This window comes from Cervus canadensis, chromosome 30 (assembly GCF_019320065.1).
Source record: "Cervus canadensis isolate Bull #8, Minnesota chromosome 30, ASM1932006v1, whole genome shotgun sequence".
NCBI lineage: Eukaryota > Metazoa > Chordata > Mammalia > Artiodactyla > Cervidae > Cervus > Cervus canadensis.
The window spans coordinates 13,623,352-13,640,713 of record NC_057415.1 but is presented as its reverse complement, the minus strand read 5'-3'; the positions used below and the strand labels follow the sequence as shown (position 1 = coordinate 13,640,713).

Sequence of the window (17,362 nt, the reverse complement as noted above, 5' to 3'; positions counted from 1 at the left end):
GTTCAAGTTCAAATCAAAATTGTAGGTCTTTACCTAGATACATTTGATATCTTCCTATTCGTTAAAAGAATACTCTTACTCATCAGAAAGTTTTCTTAAGTTAGTGAAACATTCCTTCCCACTTCTGTTGGATCTAATACAACATCAGACTTTTTCCCTGGGATGCCCCTATGGAAAATGTAGGGGTGAAGGAGAAGCAAGGGAAGCAGGAAGTGTTCTTGTTTGTGGCCCTTTGTAGCCACATGGTAATGCTCTCCCCCCCACTCCCTTTCCGCTAATTCCTTCTGATCAGTTTGGGTGCAAGGAGAGAGGAGGACTATGTCTCCTTTGTGAGCACAAAAGGTGGCTCCTGACTATTCTTGCTCTTGCCACTGATGCATGGATGAGTGCTTTTCTGTGACGAATGAGGACATGCAAAAGATGGAAATCTATAAATTATCTTTTTATTTTGGTTCTTGTTATATGATAAAATATGTGTGGTAGATATAAAATCATTTGTATAAAATCATTATATAGTTCCAACTATACAAATATGTAATACCTATTAATGGTAGTATTGCCATTCTTAGAAAGCTAACAATCCATTACATTTGAACAAGATAAGATCTAACTAATGATATTAACCAAGCCAAACATTGATGAAGCCCAGGAACCTCTCTGTCTTTTTCACCACTCTGAGTTTACCAGAGTTCTTCATGTAGCAGAGCCCAATAATTGTTGCTGTCAGATTAAGAGACTAGAATATAAGATGAAGGCCACATGATAATGCATTTTTTTTTTCCAAAAAATAATGTTGGCTGTTCTTTGAAGAAAATAAAGTTACTTTCATACTTCACACTATATAAAAAGTATTCGGATGAATATACCTCATACTATATAAAAAAATTCAGATTGCCAAATGTAAAAACCAAAATTATAAATTTATATATAATTTATATATATAATATATAATTATAAATTTACTAGAAGAAAGTAAAGGAGAATTTCTTTTTTTAATTAACTTCTGTGACTTTTTTTTTAGTTGAGTGTACAAAAATGGGCTAAATGACTGCATAATAAAAAGTTGAATATTTAGTTGGATAATCTAATAAGCATAAATATAATTAAATAGCATAAAAGAGATGGGCATACCAGACCACCTGACCTGCCTCTTGAGAAATCTGTATGCAAGTCAGGAAGCAACAGTTAGAACTGGACATGGAAAAACAGACTGCTTCCAAATAGGAAAAGGAGTACGTCAAGGCTGTATATGGTCACCCTGCTTATTTCACTTATATGCAAAGTACATCATGAGAAACTGAGCAGGAGGAAGCACAAGCTGGACTCAAGATTGCCGGGAGAAATAGCAATAATCTCAGATATGCAGATGACACCCCCCTTATGGCAGAAAGTGAAGAGGAACTAAAGAGCCTCTTGACAAAAGTGAAAGAGGACAGTGAAAAAGTTGGCTTAAAGCTCAACATTCAGAAAACTAAGATCATGGCATCCAATTCCATCCCTTCACGGCAAATAGATGGGCAAACAGTGGAAACAGTGGCTGACTTTATTTTTCTGGGCTCCAAAATCACTGCAGATGGTGATTGAAGTCATGAAATTAAAAGACGCTTACACCTTGGAAGGAAAGTTATGACCAACCTAGATAGCATATTAAAAAGCAGAGATATTACCTTGCCAACAAAGGTCCATCTAGTCAAGGCTATGGTTTTTCCAGTGGTCATGTATGGATGTGAGAGTTGGACTATAAAGAAAGCTGAGTGCCGAAGAATTGATGCTTTTGAACTGTGGTGTTGGAGAAGACTCTTGAGAGTCCTTTGGACTGCAAGGAGATCCAGCCAGTCCATCCTAAAGGAGATCAGTCCTGGGTGTTCATTGGAAGTACAGATGTTGAAGCTGAAACTCCAATACTTTGTCCACCTGATGGGAAGAGCTGACTCATTTGAAAAGACCCTGATGCTGGTAAAGATTGAAGGCAGGAGGAGAAGGGGACGACAGAGGATGAGATGGTTGGATGGCATCATTGACTCAATGGACATGAGTTTGGGTGGACTCTGGGAGTTGGTGATGGACAGGGAAGCCTGGCGTGCTGCGGTTCATGTGGTTGCAAAGAGTCGGACACGACTGAGTGACTGAACTGAACTGAAAAGTAACTTAGCAAAGGGGAGAAAAGCTGAGGTCCCTCTTAAGGAAAAGCTCTTTACAATCTTCATATGGAGAAGTTTTCCTAAGGAAGATTAAAAAAAAAAACAGAACCCAGAAAGTAAAATAAAATTGGATTTGATGACTTTAAGAGGGATATGTTACTCACTATGAAAGATACCATGAAAAACATTTAAAAAAAAAAAAAAAACTAAGTAAATAAAAGCCAACTTGGGAGAAAATATTTGCAAAATATACAACTGTTACAGGAAAGGCAGACAAATTTACCCTGTAGAAAAAGGGTCAAAGGATACAAGCAATTAATGCAAAAATGAAAATACAAATGGCTAGGCCATCCCTAGTGGTCCAGTGGTTGAGTCTGCCTTCCAGTGCAGGGGATATGGGTTTAATCCTTGGTCGGGAAGTAAGATCCCACATGCCACAGAGCAACTGAGCCTCTTCACCACAACTAGAGAAGCCTGTATGCCACAAAGACCTAATGCAGCCAAATATATAATTTTTTTTAAAAAAAGAAATACAAATGGCCAATGAACATTGGACTGAAATGTTCTGTCCAGTCCAATGAACATTGGACTGAGAACGGACTCAGTCTCACCAGTAGGGAGAAAAATTTAGATGAAAAGAAAATGAGATGCTGCTTCTGCCTACCTGGCAAAAATGGAACAGACTGTTAATCTCTAGTGGTGGCGGTCTACAGCCTCCCTTGGAGACTGCTGCATGGAATGCACATTGGTAAACTTGTGTAAATAAATATTGATATGTAGAACATGTGAGTCACTTTATATCAATAGACACGCACCTGTAGCAAGAGGCTCAAAAGCATCTTGGACCTGGGTGCTTCTTAAGAGGTAGGAAGAGTACAGAAACTATGTAGGATGATAATGAGTAAGAAGCACCAACAAATGAATGGGACCAAGAGAAGGCTGTGGGAAGAACCAAAAAGTTAGCAGAAGGGAGAGCAGTCAAATGACCAAGAGAAGGTCCTAATGGGACCACTCTGATGCCCAGGCCAGGGACTGGAGGGGAGTTCACGGGCTGTGACCAGAGCACACGCATGTATAGTTTATTGCACCTACATTTCCATGCAGCAGCAATTACGTGGGACTCTGGTTTGCTGCATCAACACCAATTACTCTATTGTTTACACTAACCAGTGGCAGGCACTGATGTTACTGGACGGCCCCCTTAAAAAGCTTCAAAAGTGTTTTTCCCGTGTCTTCTGGATTAAGTCCACGTTGCCTTGCAGCAAGAGAACAAGACAGAGCACAAGCATGAACTGATCTCCTTCCCCTTCCTCCATCTATTTCTCTGAAGTTGTACCTGTTGAAAAAGTACCCTGTGAAATTCAGATGATAAAATAATATCTGACTACAGAGGAAGAAGGGCTTCCCTGGCAGCTCAACTAGTAAAGAATTTGCCTGCAATGCAGGAGACCCCAGTTCAACTTCTGGGTCTGGAAGATCCCCTGGAGAAGGGATAGGCTACCCACTCCTGTATTCTTGGGCTTCCCTGGTAACTTAGATGGTAAAAAATTTGCCTGCAATGCGGGAGACCTGGGTTCAATCCCTGGGTTGGGAAGACCCCTGGAAAAAGGAACAGCTACCCACTCCAGTATTCTGACCTGGAGAATTCCACAACAGATGGCAAGATTGAACATTGACATCTTTGGGATCAATGAACTGAAATGGACAGGAACAGACAAATTTAATTCAAATGACCATTATATCTACTACTGTGGTCAAGAATCTCTTAGAAGAAATGGAGTAGGCCTCATAGTCAACAAAAGACTACAACAAATGCAGTACTTGGGTGCAGTCTCAAACATGAAGAATGATCTCAGCTTGTTTCCAAGGCAAACCACTTGACATCAGAGTAATCCCAGTCTATGCCCCAACCACTAATGCTGAAGAAGCTGAAGTTGATCGATTCTATGAAAGCCTACGAGAACTTCTAGAACTAACACCAAAAAAAGATGTCCCTTTCATCATGTGTGTGTACATGCTAAGTAGCTTTTTTCATGTCCTACTCTTTGTGACCCTATGACTGTAGCCCACCAGACTTCTCTGTCCACGGGGTTCTCTAGGCAAGCATACTGGAATGGATTGCCATGCCCTCCCCCAGGGGATCTTCCTGACCCAGAAATCAAACCCATGTTTCCTATGGCCCCTGCATTGCAGGCAGATTCTTCACCTCTGAGCCAAAAGGATGCCCCGCTTTTGTGATAGAAGATTGGAATGCAAAAGTAGGAAGTCAAGAGATACCTGGAGTAACAGACAAGTTTGGCCTTGAAGTGAAAAAGGAAGCACACCAAAGGTTAACAGAGTTTCATCAAGAGAACACACTGGTCATAGCAAACAAGCTTTTACAACAAACTGAGAGACGATTCTCATATGGACATCACCAGATGGTCAATATCAAAATCAGATTGATTATGTCCTTTGTAGCCAAAGATGGAGAAGCTCGATATAGTCAGCGAAAACAAGACCTGAAGCTGATTGTGTCTCAGATCATGCGCTCCTTATCACAAAATTCAGGCTTCAATTGAAGAAAGTAGGGAAACTACTAGGTGATTCAGGTATGACCTAAATCAAATCCCTTACAATTATGCAGTAGAAGTGACAAATAGATTCAAGGGATTAGATCTGATAGACAGAGTGCCTGAAGAACTATGGACAGAGGTTCATATCATTTCTACAGGAGGCAGTGATCAAAACCATCCCCAAGCGGGGGGGGGGATGCAATAAGGCAAAACAGTTGTCTGAGGGAAAAAAACAGAAGTGAAAGGTAAAGGAGAAAGGGAAAGATATACCCATCTGAATGCAGAGTTCCAAAGAATAGCAAGTAGAGATAAGACAGACTTCCTAAGTGAACAATGCAAAGAAATAGAGGAAAACAATAGAATGGGAAAGACTATAGAAATAGAGGAAAACAATAGAATGGGAAAGACTATAGATCTCTTCAAGAATATTGGAGATACCAAGGGAACATTTCATGCAAAGATGGGCTCAGTAAAGAATAGAAATGGCAAGGACCTAACAGAAGCAGAAGATATTAAGAAGAGGTGGCAAGAATATATAGAAGAACTATACGAGAAAGATCCTAATGACCCGGATAACCATGGGGATGGTGTGGTGACTCTGGTCACCTAGAGCCAGACATCCTGGAGTGTGAAGTCAGTGGACCTTAGGAAACATTACAACAAATAAAGCTAATGGAGGTGATGGAATTCCAGCTGAGCTATTTCAAATCCTAAAGGATGACTCTGTTAAAGTTCTGCACTCAATATGCCAACAAATTTGGAAAACTCAGCAGTGGCCACAGGACTGGAAAAAGTCAGCTTTCATTCCAATCCCATTCTTTGAGAATGTTCAAACTAACATACAATTGCACTCATTTCACATGCTAACAAGTTTATGCTCAAAATCCTTCAAGCAGTACATGAACCAAGGACTTCCAGATGTACAAGCTGGGTTGCAAAGAGGCAGAGGAACTAGAGATAAAATTGCCAACATTCATAGGATCATGGAGAAAGCAACGGAGTTCCAGAAAAATATCTACCTCTGCTTCATTGACTACTCTAAAGCCTTTGACTGTATGGATCACAACAAACTGTGGAAAATTCTTAAAGAAATGGGAATACCAGACCACCTTACTTATTTCCTGAGAAACCTGTATGCAGATCAAGAAGCAACAGTTAGAACCTTACACGAAACAACGGACTGTTGCAAAATGGAAAAGGAGTACAACAAGGCTGTACATTGTCACCCTGCTTATTTAGCTTACATGCAGAATGCATTATGCAAAATGCCAGGCTTGATGAATCACAAGCTAGCATCCAGATTGCCAGAAGAAATATCAACAACCTCAGATAAGCAGATGGTACCACTCTAATGGTAGAAAGTGAAGAAGAACTAAAGAACTTCTTGATGAGAGTGAAAGAGGAGACTGAAAAAGCTGGCTTGAAACTCAGCATTCAATAAGTAAGATTCATGGCATCCAGTCCCATCACTTCATGGCAAATAGAAGTGGAAAAAGTGGAAGCAGTCGCAGATTTTTTTTGAAAATCACTGTGGAATGTGACTGCAGCCATGAAATTAAAAGACGCTTCCTTCTTGGAAGGAAAGCTATGACAAGCATAGACTGTATTGAAAAACAGAAATATCACTTTGCTGACACAAGGTCCATATAATCAAATCTATGATTTTTCTTGTAGTTGTGTACGGATGTGAGAGTTGGACCATGAAGAAGGCTGACTGCCAAAGAATTGATGCTTTTGAACTGTGTTGCTGAAGAAGACTCTTGAGTGTCCCTTGGAATGCAAGATCAAACCAGTCAATCCTAAAGGAAATAAACCCTGAATATTCATTGGAAGGACTGGTGCTGAAGCTGACGTTCCAATACTTTGACCACCTGATGCGAAGAGCCGATTCATTGGAAAAGATCCTGATCCTGGGAAAGATTGAAGGCAAAAGGAGAAGGGGCCAGCAGAGGATGAGATAGTTAGATGGCATCACTGAGTCAAAGGACATGAATTCGAGCAAATTCTAGGAGATAGTGGAGGACAGAGGAGCCTGTCCATGAGGTCACAAAGTCACACATGACTTAGTGATATAACAACAAAAATAACAAATGAAGTTTACAAGACACTGGTCCCTGTCTTCCAGAAGTTTACCATTGAGTCTCTGAAACAGAGAAACACAAACTCACTGGAAGGCAGCCCCCTCTCTCACATTGCTGAGCCAGCGAGTCCTTGGAAAACCTCGTTTTTCTCCTGTCTTCCCCCCACACCTGCCTCCCATCCATTAGCAAGCCCTGTTAGCTCCACCTGGATAACAGGGTCAGTCTGACCATTTCCCATTGCTTCCTCTGCCACCAATCTGGTCTAAGCAGCTGCATCATAAGCACTCTGACTGCTTCTTATCTGGTCTCCCTTCTCCTAAGCGTGCCCACTTCAATCCAGTCTCAATACTGCAGCCAGGGTGATCCCTGGAAGTCAGGTCAAGTCCTCCTCTAAAATTCTGCAATGGCTCCCATTTGAAAGGAAGAGTCAAGATCTCCATGGTGGCCCAGGAGCCCCTACATAATATCTAACCCCTCCCCCATGCGTGCTCTGACGTCACGCTCCATAGCAACACCCCTCCCCCCCCCCTCTCCAGTTGCACTGCAGTCCTGCGACCAGCCCCTTCTCCCTTTCTCCTCCCTTCTCAGGACTCTTGCACCGTTTATTCTGCCTGCCTGGATCACTCCCTTCTTTTGACTAACCTGCTCCCCTTTCCAAGTCTTTACCTAAAAGTCACCCTCTTAATGAGATTGACCCAGATCCCCACTCCCCTTGCCCCATCTAAAGTTGCTGTCTGTTTTCTCCTCATCTCCCCTCTGCTATTCTGTTTTTTCCATAGAACCTATCATACTATATATTTTACTTATGTATTATGTTTATTCTACACTGACTAGAATTTAAGCTCCATAGTGACATTTTTGTTTGTTTTATTTTCTGATGTAATCCAGAAAGGTTAGAATGAATGAATGAATAAATGACTAAAATGGTCATTAACAAAGACTGTTTATTAAATCTTGAAGCATAGATTAGTGTTTAAAAATTAACAAAATGGGGATCTCATGTTTTCTTAAATAGATGTATATCAACAAGGTACAAGAGGACTTAATTTGGAGATCATTTCGGCCCTTTCAGGCTGAATTCAGACAGTTCAAGGACAAATGTGTGCAATTTAAAGACTGAGCTGTTCAAAATAAAAGACAACACTCAACTTTCTGACCTTCTCCTGAACTTTGGCATTTGTTTATCCAAGCAATCAATTGGCTCTTAAGTATTTTGAGTTCCACTTCAGTAATTCATAAATGCTTTTGATTACTGTGGTGATTATTTAAGGACAAGAAAATAAAATGCCCAAAAAAAAGAAAATTAAATAGGTATTAAGTACTTTTGAACAGTGGATTCACATGCTGTCAGATCTAATGCATGTCAAGTCATGCATTTTCCAGCTGTTTTAAGTCTCAGAGCAGAGCTAACTCTGTCCTGAAAACTGTTCTTACAAAGAAGATAATGAGCACCAATTGGGAATACTCAGGTTGGCTCCAAACTGGCTAATCTCAGAGCTGCTGCTCCAGGAAAGATTTTTCCCATAATTACAGGAGATTGCAACCATGGAAAAATAAAAGGCAGGAGAAATGGAGAAGTAGATATTCTGGAAATATAATCTTGGTTAAAGAGAGAGAAACAACTGTCACAGCAGGAAACAAAGTTATCATGTCTCATTCACAAACACAGTTCAGTCCTGCTAGTCTATTCTGTAAATATCTGAAAATGATAATAGCTCACATCTTTAATTTGAATTAAATTATCTTTTGTGATTTCTGACAACCTTGATTTGTTTGGGATTTTTGTACATAAGCACATACTTAAAGTATTTTACTGTGTTCAGGTTTTGGGTGCCTATTTTAACATTATTTATTTTTAGTGGTTTTTAAAATACATGCTTGTTGTAGAGAATTTTGCAAAGAGTAAAAGGAGATCACCTGAAATTTCACCATACAGTTAACTTTTCCACCTTATTTCTCTTCAGTCTTTTTTTCTGTGCCTGTGTAGTAACTCCAGCTATCCAATCAAACTGTTAAGAAGTTGTCTCTCTCCTCTTTCCAGAGAACTCCAAACCTTCTTGACATGAGCAAGAGGTCAGGCCCCTTTCATTGTCCCTTGAGGGACAGAAAACCAGGAATTTAAACTATTGACTAAAAGGCTCCTTTTGGGGGACTGTTGCTTTTGTTGTAGCCAGATTCAGGAAGTCTGGAGCCAGGCCAGTGTAATGCAGAGACCCTGCAGGAAGAGAAGTGGGGGCCTCAATCAGGTAAATGTGTCTGATGGTCTAGACCATCCACCAGCAAAGGAAACATGCATCTCTCTACCATGGTCACTGCCATTCTGGTGGAAGCTTCTCTGGAGGAGAGCTCAGAAGCAAAGGAAGCCTCCTTCATTGGTATTGCTCAGGCCATGCAATTGCCGCCTGGAGTCCCCTAAAGTCATGTCAACCTTTCCATTGACACCCACACCCCTACCCCCACCCCATGAGATACACTGTGTTTCTGTAGAGGCTCATCCATATGCAGCAGCATTTGGTCAGGAAGAGGCAAATATCAGCCACACACTGTGTCTCCTACCGGCCTTTCTCATCCATGATTTTACAACTCTGCTACCGGGCTCAGTCTCAAACATCCAATCTAAGCACAGTCTTGTCTGCTCCAAACAGCTTATCAGTGGAACCCTGCAGTGGGAGTGTCAGAGGGCTGCCCCACCACATCCCTAAAAATCATGCGGTGAGATGTTATAACACTGGAAATAAAGAAGGATGCCTTCCCCACTTGCCTTGTAAATATCACTGACTCCTAGTTTTGAGAGAACTATAGAGACAATTCACCTCTTCTGCTCTCTGACTTTATTTATCTGAAATGATTCCTCCCAAATTGCTGAAAGCCAGTTACTATAAATTGTTTTTCACTTATTAAAAACAGTATTAAAGATCATATTATAATTGAAGGCAGTTTTTAAAAGAACCAAAAAAGCAGGCAATGAGTGAACATCATTGTCAGCAACAATGGTTCGTTATCAAATGCAGTTTTAGCTATGGGTTATTCATGATGGTGTAGTGTCTACTTGGTGACTGTGCACTGGAGCAGAAAAACATTTTGAACATCAACAAATTATACTTACAAAAACCACTGAACAATAAAACTTGAGTGTTTTGAAATACATACAATATATATATATATAGACAGAGAGAGAGAGAGAGAGAGATTCATTTTGAAAACTACTTGCTAAAGAGTATCCTTTCTACCTTTAAATAGGTTACAACTGAACATGGGCATTATTGACACAAAAAAAGAGAATATTTCAACAAAGAACATCTAAGCCATGGATGCAAACAACAACCAATACCTATGAATAAATAATAAACACACAAATAAAGTATGCACACAGTTTATGTACAACATTTGATTTCATATCTGGAGGCTCTATAGAAGAAAAATGATAAGGAGAAAAAAAGCTTTTATTATTCAGGGAAATCATGGTGCTTCAAGAAACATGTGAAAGAAGGAGCGGAAGTGCTGGACAAAGCATTGCTGGGATCAAATTCCTGACATGAGAGAGGGTGGGTGCAGACTTGGTCTTGTGAGTGAAAAACCACATGGAAGTCTAATGCAGACACCAGATGGCCTGAGGTGGGGAGAGTGAGTTCATGGGTTCTAGGGAGAGAAAGGACATTTGCAGGACACTTACAGCCCATCATATTTCTAGATTATTGAGGAAAACAAGAGCCAAGTCTCAATCGATATTTACTCTTTATAGAGATCCTTCAAGTTATACTGCCTCAGACTAATTCTCCCAGAAGGAATAAATGCAAATTTGCTGTCCAGTAAAGTTAACTGTATTCCCATCAGTGACTTCCTTGCTTTGAGAGGAACAATTATCTTGGGAGTTAAAGAGCACAACACCGTGATATGTAAGACATTAGTAACTTTGTGGAAAACTTGAGTTTTCACAATAGGGATAGACAGCATCAGGAGGGACCTCTTAAAATAGTTGGGAGCAAAGCTGGGAATTCCAAATCAAATTTTACTATGCTAAACTTAGGAATCTTTCTTCTCAGTGTTAATTGCTCTCTATCTTTGATCACCACTGAAGACGTTCATCCCATTATCATAAAACGTTCTTGAAAATTATTCCTGGAGACATCACTCCTCCTCCATGGCTCTACCCATTCCCTTTCCCTCTTCATGAGAGTCCAACCAGCATGGTGACCTGCAATGGGGTTTATTGGCCCTCCAGAGGGCTCTGCAGGAAGGGCACAATTCCACTGATACACACTAGCTCCATCAAACTTCTGGAACTTTTCCCAAAATGTCTCCACTATAGGCATCTGGAGCACATTGACTTTCTCTCTTCAAATGTTTAAGTTTTCTTCTGCTTGATGACTTCTTTCTCCTCCTCATTTCCTGTCTTAGGTCAAGATAAATGAATTTTTCACTGGGAAAGCCATTTGGATCTCTGAGGCTTTAACTCCTAATTCATGTTATCTAGTCCATTGCCTTTAGGTTTTCTCCAGCTCATTTTACCCTTGTCTTGACTGTTGTCTTCTGTAGTTCTGTATCCGCACAAGCTAGGAGTCTTCTGAAAGCCCCTCCTATGTGAGTAGCTGCCTTGTTGTACCTCTTCGATATTCACTCCACAGATAGAGGATCAAACGGTAGGAATTTCTGACCAAGCAAAGAACAGAATAGATTATATGGGAATTAATTATGTACTTACTTATTTTATTCTATAGAACATGCTTTCTGATATTAAGCCACTCTGCCCAATCATCCATGCAAAGGAAGGATCTTTCAAAGACACGGTAGGAAAGTTTTTAATCCTCGGTCCTGGTTTAGATATAAGAATATGACAGAGTGATCTGAGCAATCAGTTTCCAATATGATATGATCTGTGGGTTTGAAGAGGTCTTGTTTATCTACCCTAGTCCTTAGAATAGTGTCAATAAAGATTTATCCTTTTGGATTAACTTTATCATGATAATATATTTGAAACCTAAAACTGGGTTTCGAATGACACACAGGGACAGAATAGATTATGTGCAAACAGATGAAATTCTCAAAGAAATGTATGTCCTTATTCTGTAAGTATGAACAAATTACTTGAAGTGGTATTCCTCAAAATGCTATCAGTCATTCTTACCTTTCTGTGAATTAATCTTATTATGAAATTACTTTACTGCTTTCAACTACTCACAATAAAGGGAAGAGCATTTTTTTTTAAATGAAGACAATCATGAAATATGGAGTTTTGTCCCCCAGTAGACTTGCCTTGGCAGAGAATATAGACACCTGGGTAGATAATGGTTAGGAAGTCAGGAGGAAGGCTCTACCAAAATAGGCAAACAGTGCCTTCACGCCTATAGACGAAAACCTCCAAAAAGCAGGAAAGCTAATCACCATGTTGTTTCTTCCCAAAGGAAGTGCTCAGGGTATAGCCTTGTATCCACTTCAGCCATAGTCTTGGTCAAGAGCATCAACTTCTGAAGAGTACTTCCTGGTTCAAGTTACTATTGCAGACAAAAAGCTGAAAACAAATAACATGGAAACAAATAAAAGGGGTCACTGACTCAGGGATCAAAACACTAGCCAGCTCCCCCAAGAAACCAATGGTAGGTTAACAGACTTCTTAAAAATCACTTCTTTATGGGGTTTATTTATTTATTTATTTATTTATTTATTTTTATGGGGTTTATTTAATAAAGATGAAAACACAGTACACTTTTGCAAGGCATTTTTTCTTCAATTGTGTTGTTTACTGTGTTGCATAAGTGGCAAACTCTTTTATACTCTTGCCAAAAAGAAAAGTAGGGGGAGGACTAAGAAAGAATGTTCTCCAGAGGAGAATCCAAAAGGAAAGAATTGGCAAAATGTTCTGAAATAATGGCAGATAGTTCTGCTGGTCCCATATTGGACTTTATCTTGAAAAGATCGTGTATTAAATTATATAGGGCTCTTAAAAATTCAAAGAACTCTTATTTTGACAAAACATTTTTCTATCATCTGGTTAGAATTCTTGGACCAGTTAGCTCAGATCTGCTATTTCCTCCCCATGTGTTTTGCAAACCATGGGAAGAGGGGGTCATTTTTTTTTGCAGGAGTCAGGAATGAGACGCAATTATGGGGGCCTGTGTACAGGATGGATGATATTGTCCCCCAAGCCAGCCAACATAGAAGACCACTTGTCTGCATCCAGGCACTGCTGATTGAATTTGGCCTGATGTATCTTACAAAGGGCCTTATCAGCCAGCTCTCCTCCTCTGTTTATTTAGAAAGAAACCATTGTGTGATGTGGTTATTCTAACAAGGACTGCAGAGCAAGTACTGCTTTTGACATGATGAATCTTCAGAGTGCATGTGTGTATGCACGTGCATACACACACACACACACACACACACACACACACACACACACACACACACACACACACACACACACACACACACAGTCCCAGAGGCTCTCCTGCCTGGTATGTATGGAAAAGCCTCAGATTGGAGCTTATATATCTGAAGTTCCAGCAGACAGATTTGCAGTCAGACAGAGGATTTGCTATCCTCAGTCTTAACCAACAATATTTTGGGGGGCAGTTTATATTCAGAAATCCTGTGTGTTGGAATGCTGGAATAACAGCAATTTTTGGTAATTTGCCTGGGTTTGCATTTGTATTTTCTTTGGCCTAATCTGCTTAATTAAGACCTGAACTCTGGCTGGCTGCCAGCATTCACAGAGCATGTAGGCACCAGATTGACTTACCTCTATTTCTGTTGACTGAAAAATGACATTCCTCTTGCTTTGTGAGCCTCTCACCCTGGGGAAAGGCATATATTGAATCCACTTGCCTGAAAATAAAACTTTAAGTAAACAAAGATACAAAGTGAATGTACCCATTTTCCCATTTATCCCTCATCCTCTAAAAATCAAGAAGTGTTAATAAGGACTCCATCTCAAAGGGAAACCAGTAGTGAGCACAAACTAGTTCTTACTGAACAGATGAGGGTTCATTCGGAAAGAAACATTTAGGCATATACTGACATGTCTGCTGAGCAGCCCCCATGTTCAAGCACCGATGGGAAGTCTAGACAAAGGTCCCCCAATCTTGCTTAAGTCCAGAAAGGGACAGAGACGTGTTCATAGCAAGCTCTCACATAAGCCAGCATGGAAGAAAGACTGTTTTGGAGATGCAAGCAATGTGCCCAGAAAGGGACTTTGTTTTCTTCTGGGAGGTGGGGTTCCTGCAGAGGCCTCATCTGAACTGAAACTCTTTCCCATCAGTAGCAGTCACATACATATGCCCTGACATGGAACAGCACAAAATGAAACACACTTTCCTTCCCAGTGAATTGGAACATCCATATGCATATGTATGCCTGTACATATGTGTTTGTAGGTGTGTATGTGTGTGTGTGCTTGTGTATTAGTCACTCTGTCATGTCCAACTTTTTGTGACCCATTGGACTCTAGTCCGCCAGGCTCCTCTGTCCATGGAATTCTCCAAAAAGAATACTGGAGTGGGTATCCATTCCCTTCTCCAGAGGATCTTCCCAACCCAGGGATTGAAATCTGGTCTCCTGCATTGCAGGTGTATTCTTTACCATCTGAGCCACAGTGATAAATTAAGGAGAAGAAAAATAGTTGATAAGTTTTTATGACATATATATTGCTGTGGCTTCTGAGATGGTGAAGTGGTAAAGAATCTGCCTGCCAGTGCAGGAGACACAGAAGATGTGTGTTTGATTCTTAGGTTAAGAAGATCCCTTGGAGTGGGAAATGGCAACCTACTTCAGTATTCTTGCCTGGAAAATTCCATGGACAGAAGAGCCTGGTGGGCTACAGTTCATGGGTTGCAAAGAGTCAGACATGACTGAGCTTGTACGAATGCACAAATATTGCCTTAACTATTTTTCTATATTCTAAATTCAGTTGAGTTCAGTTCCGTTGCTCAGTCATGTCCGACTCTTTGCAACCCCATGGACTGCAGCACGCCAGGCCTCCCTGTCCATCACCAACTCCCGGAGTTTACCCAAACTCAAATCCATTGAGTTGGTGATGCCATCCCACCATCTCATCCTCTGGCATCCCCTTCTCCTCCCACCTTCAATCTTTCCCAGCATGAGGGTCCTTTCCAATGAGTCAGTTCTTCGCATCAGGTGGCCAAAGTATTGGAGTTTCAGCTTCAACATCAGTCCTTCCCATGAACACACAGGACTGATTTCCTTTAGGATGGACTGGCTGGATCTCCTTGCAGTTCAAAAGAACTCTCGAGAGTCTTCTCCAACACCACAGTTCAAAAGCATCAATTCTTCAGTGCTCAGCTTTCTTTATAGCGCTCAGCTTTCTTTCTTTCTCTCTCACAACCATACATGACTACTGGAAAAACCATAGCTTTGACTAAACAGACCTTTGTTGGCAAAGTAATGTCTCTGCTTTTTAATATGCTATCTAGGTAGGTCATAACTTTCCTTCCAAGGAGTAAGCGTCTTTTAATTTCATGGCTGCAATCACCATCTGCAGTGATTTTGGAGCCCAGAAAAATAAACTCTGACACTGTTTCCCCATCTATTTGCCATGAAGTGATGGGACCAGATGCCATGATCTTAGTTTTCTGAATGTTGAGCTTTAAGCCAACTTTTTCACTCTCCTCTTTCACTTTCATCAAGAGGCTCTTTAGTTCCTCTTCACTTTCTGCCATAAGGGTGGTGTCATCTGCATATCTGAAGTTGTTGATTATTTCTCCTGGCAATCTTGATTCCAGTTTGTGCTTCATTCAGCCCAGAATTTCTCATGATGTACTCTGCATATAAGTTAAATAAGCAGGGTGACAATATACAGCCTTGACGTACTCCTTTTCCTATTTGGAACCAGTCTGTTGTTCCATGTCCAGTTCTAACTGTTGTTTCCTGATCTACATACAGATTTATCAAGAGGCAGGTCAGGTGGTCTGGTATTCCCATCTCTTTCAGAATTTTCCACTTTATTGTGATCCACAAAGTCAAAGGCTTTGGTGTAGTCAATAAAGCTGAAATAGATGTTTTTCTGGAATTCTCTTGCTTTTTCAATGATCCAGGAGATGTCGGCAATTTGATCTCTAGCTCCTCTGCCTTTTCCAAATCCAGCTTGAACATCTGGAAGTTCACTATTCATGTATTGCTGAAGCCTGGCTTGGAGAATTTTGAACATTACTTTACTAGCGTGTCAGATGAGTGCAATTGTGCAGTAGTTTAAGCATTCTTTTGCATTACCTTTCTTTGGGATTTGAATGAAAACTGACCTTTTCCAGTACTGGGGCCACTGCTCCTGGGTTTTCCAAATTTGCTGGCATATTGAGTGCAGCTCTTTCACAGCATCCTCATTTAGGATTTGAAATAGCTCAACTGGAATTCCATCACGTCCCCTAGCTTTGTTCATAGTGATGCTTCCTAAGGCAAACTTGACTTCACATTCCAGGATGTCTGGTTCTAGGTGAGTGATCACACCATCATGATTATCTGGGTCATGAAGATCTTTTTTGTACAGTTCTGTGTATTCTTGCCACTCTTCTTAATATCTTCTGCTTCTGCTAGGTCCATACCATTTCTGTCCTTTATTGAGCCCATCTTTGCATGAAATATTCTCTTGGTATCTCTAATTTTCTTGAAGAGATCAGCAGTCTTTCCCATTCTGTTGTTTTCCTCTATTTCTTTGCAGTGATCACTGAGGAAGGTTTTCTTATCTCTCCTTGCTATTCTTTGGAACTCTGCATTTAACTGTACATATATCACATATATGGTGGTGCTAGTGGTGCTAAGTTGCTTCAGTGAAGTCTGACTCTTTGCAACCCTATGGAATGTAGCCTGCCAGGCTCCTCTATCCCTGGGATTCTCCAGGAAAGAATACTACAGTGGGTTACCATGCCCTTCCCCAGGGGATCTTCCCAACCCAGGGATAGAATCTGCATCTCTTATGTCTCCTGTATTGGCAGGTGGGTTCTTTACCATTGGTACCACCTGGGAAGTGGGAGCCTGGCGGGCTATAGTCCATGGGGTTTCAAACAGCTGGACATGACTAAGCAACTAAGCATACACACATATATATATACACTATAAGTTTAAACAAACATATATAAGCATATATATACACCATTATTGGCTAAGTTCCTATCTTTTTACATATCTAAATTAACTATTTTATTCAAGAATAATTGACAAACAATACTATGTTAGCTCTAGATGCACATAAAGTGAGTCAGTATTTCTTTACATCACAAAGTGATCATACATGGCAGTTACATGGCAAGCTCAGTGCAATCAATCATAATGGAGTTTAACTTTTCTTGTTCAAATCCTGGCTCACCCCATCCACCATGTCTAATTGTGAAGTTACTTAAAACTATTAATATTCTCCTCTACAAAATAAGGATGATGACCATACCTGTGTCATGGGATTGTTACAAATCTTTAGTGAGACAATATATACAAGACACTTAGCATATTCTTTGGTACAAAGTGAGCATTCAATAATGTCATAGATCACTATATACAAATGAAATAAATACACACATCATGCAACTTAGACAATAGAATTGGTTTCCTTATAATTAGTTTACTGTATTTCACTAACCGTATA

General features: G+C 40.4%; 1 long non-coding RNA gene across 5 annotated transcripts in view; it reads right to left on the bottom strand.

Moving 5' to 3' along the window:
- Positions 1–7,374: 7,374 nt before the first annotated feature.
- The window catches only part of LOC122431808, a 68,856-nt gene continuing 58,868 nt past the window's right edge, over positions 7,375–17,362 (bottom strand). For 2 of the 5 annotated variants that reach the window (XR_006266631.1, XR_006266632.1), the window contains 3 exons: positions 13,514–13,599; positions 12,160–12,286; positions 7,375–11,427 (listed from right to left, as the gene is read on the bottom strand). This is a non-coding gene — a long non-coding RNA (uncharacterized LOC122431808). Of the gene's footprint in view, positions 11,428–12,159; positions 12,287–13,513; positions 13,612–17,362 lie in introns of all 5 variants that reach the window. The other 3 variants (XR_006266633.1, XR_006266634.1, XR_006266630.1) reach the window with 3 other exon arrangements.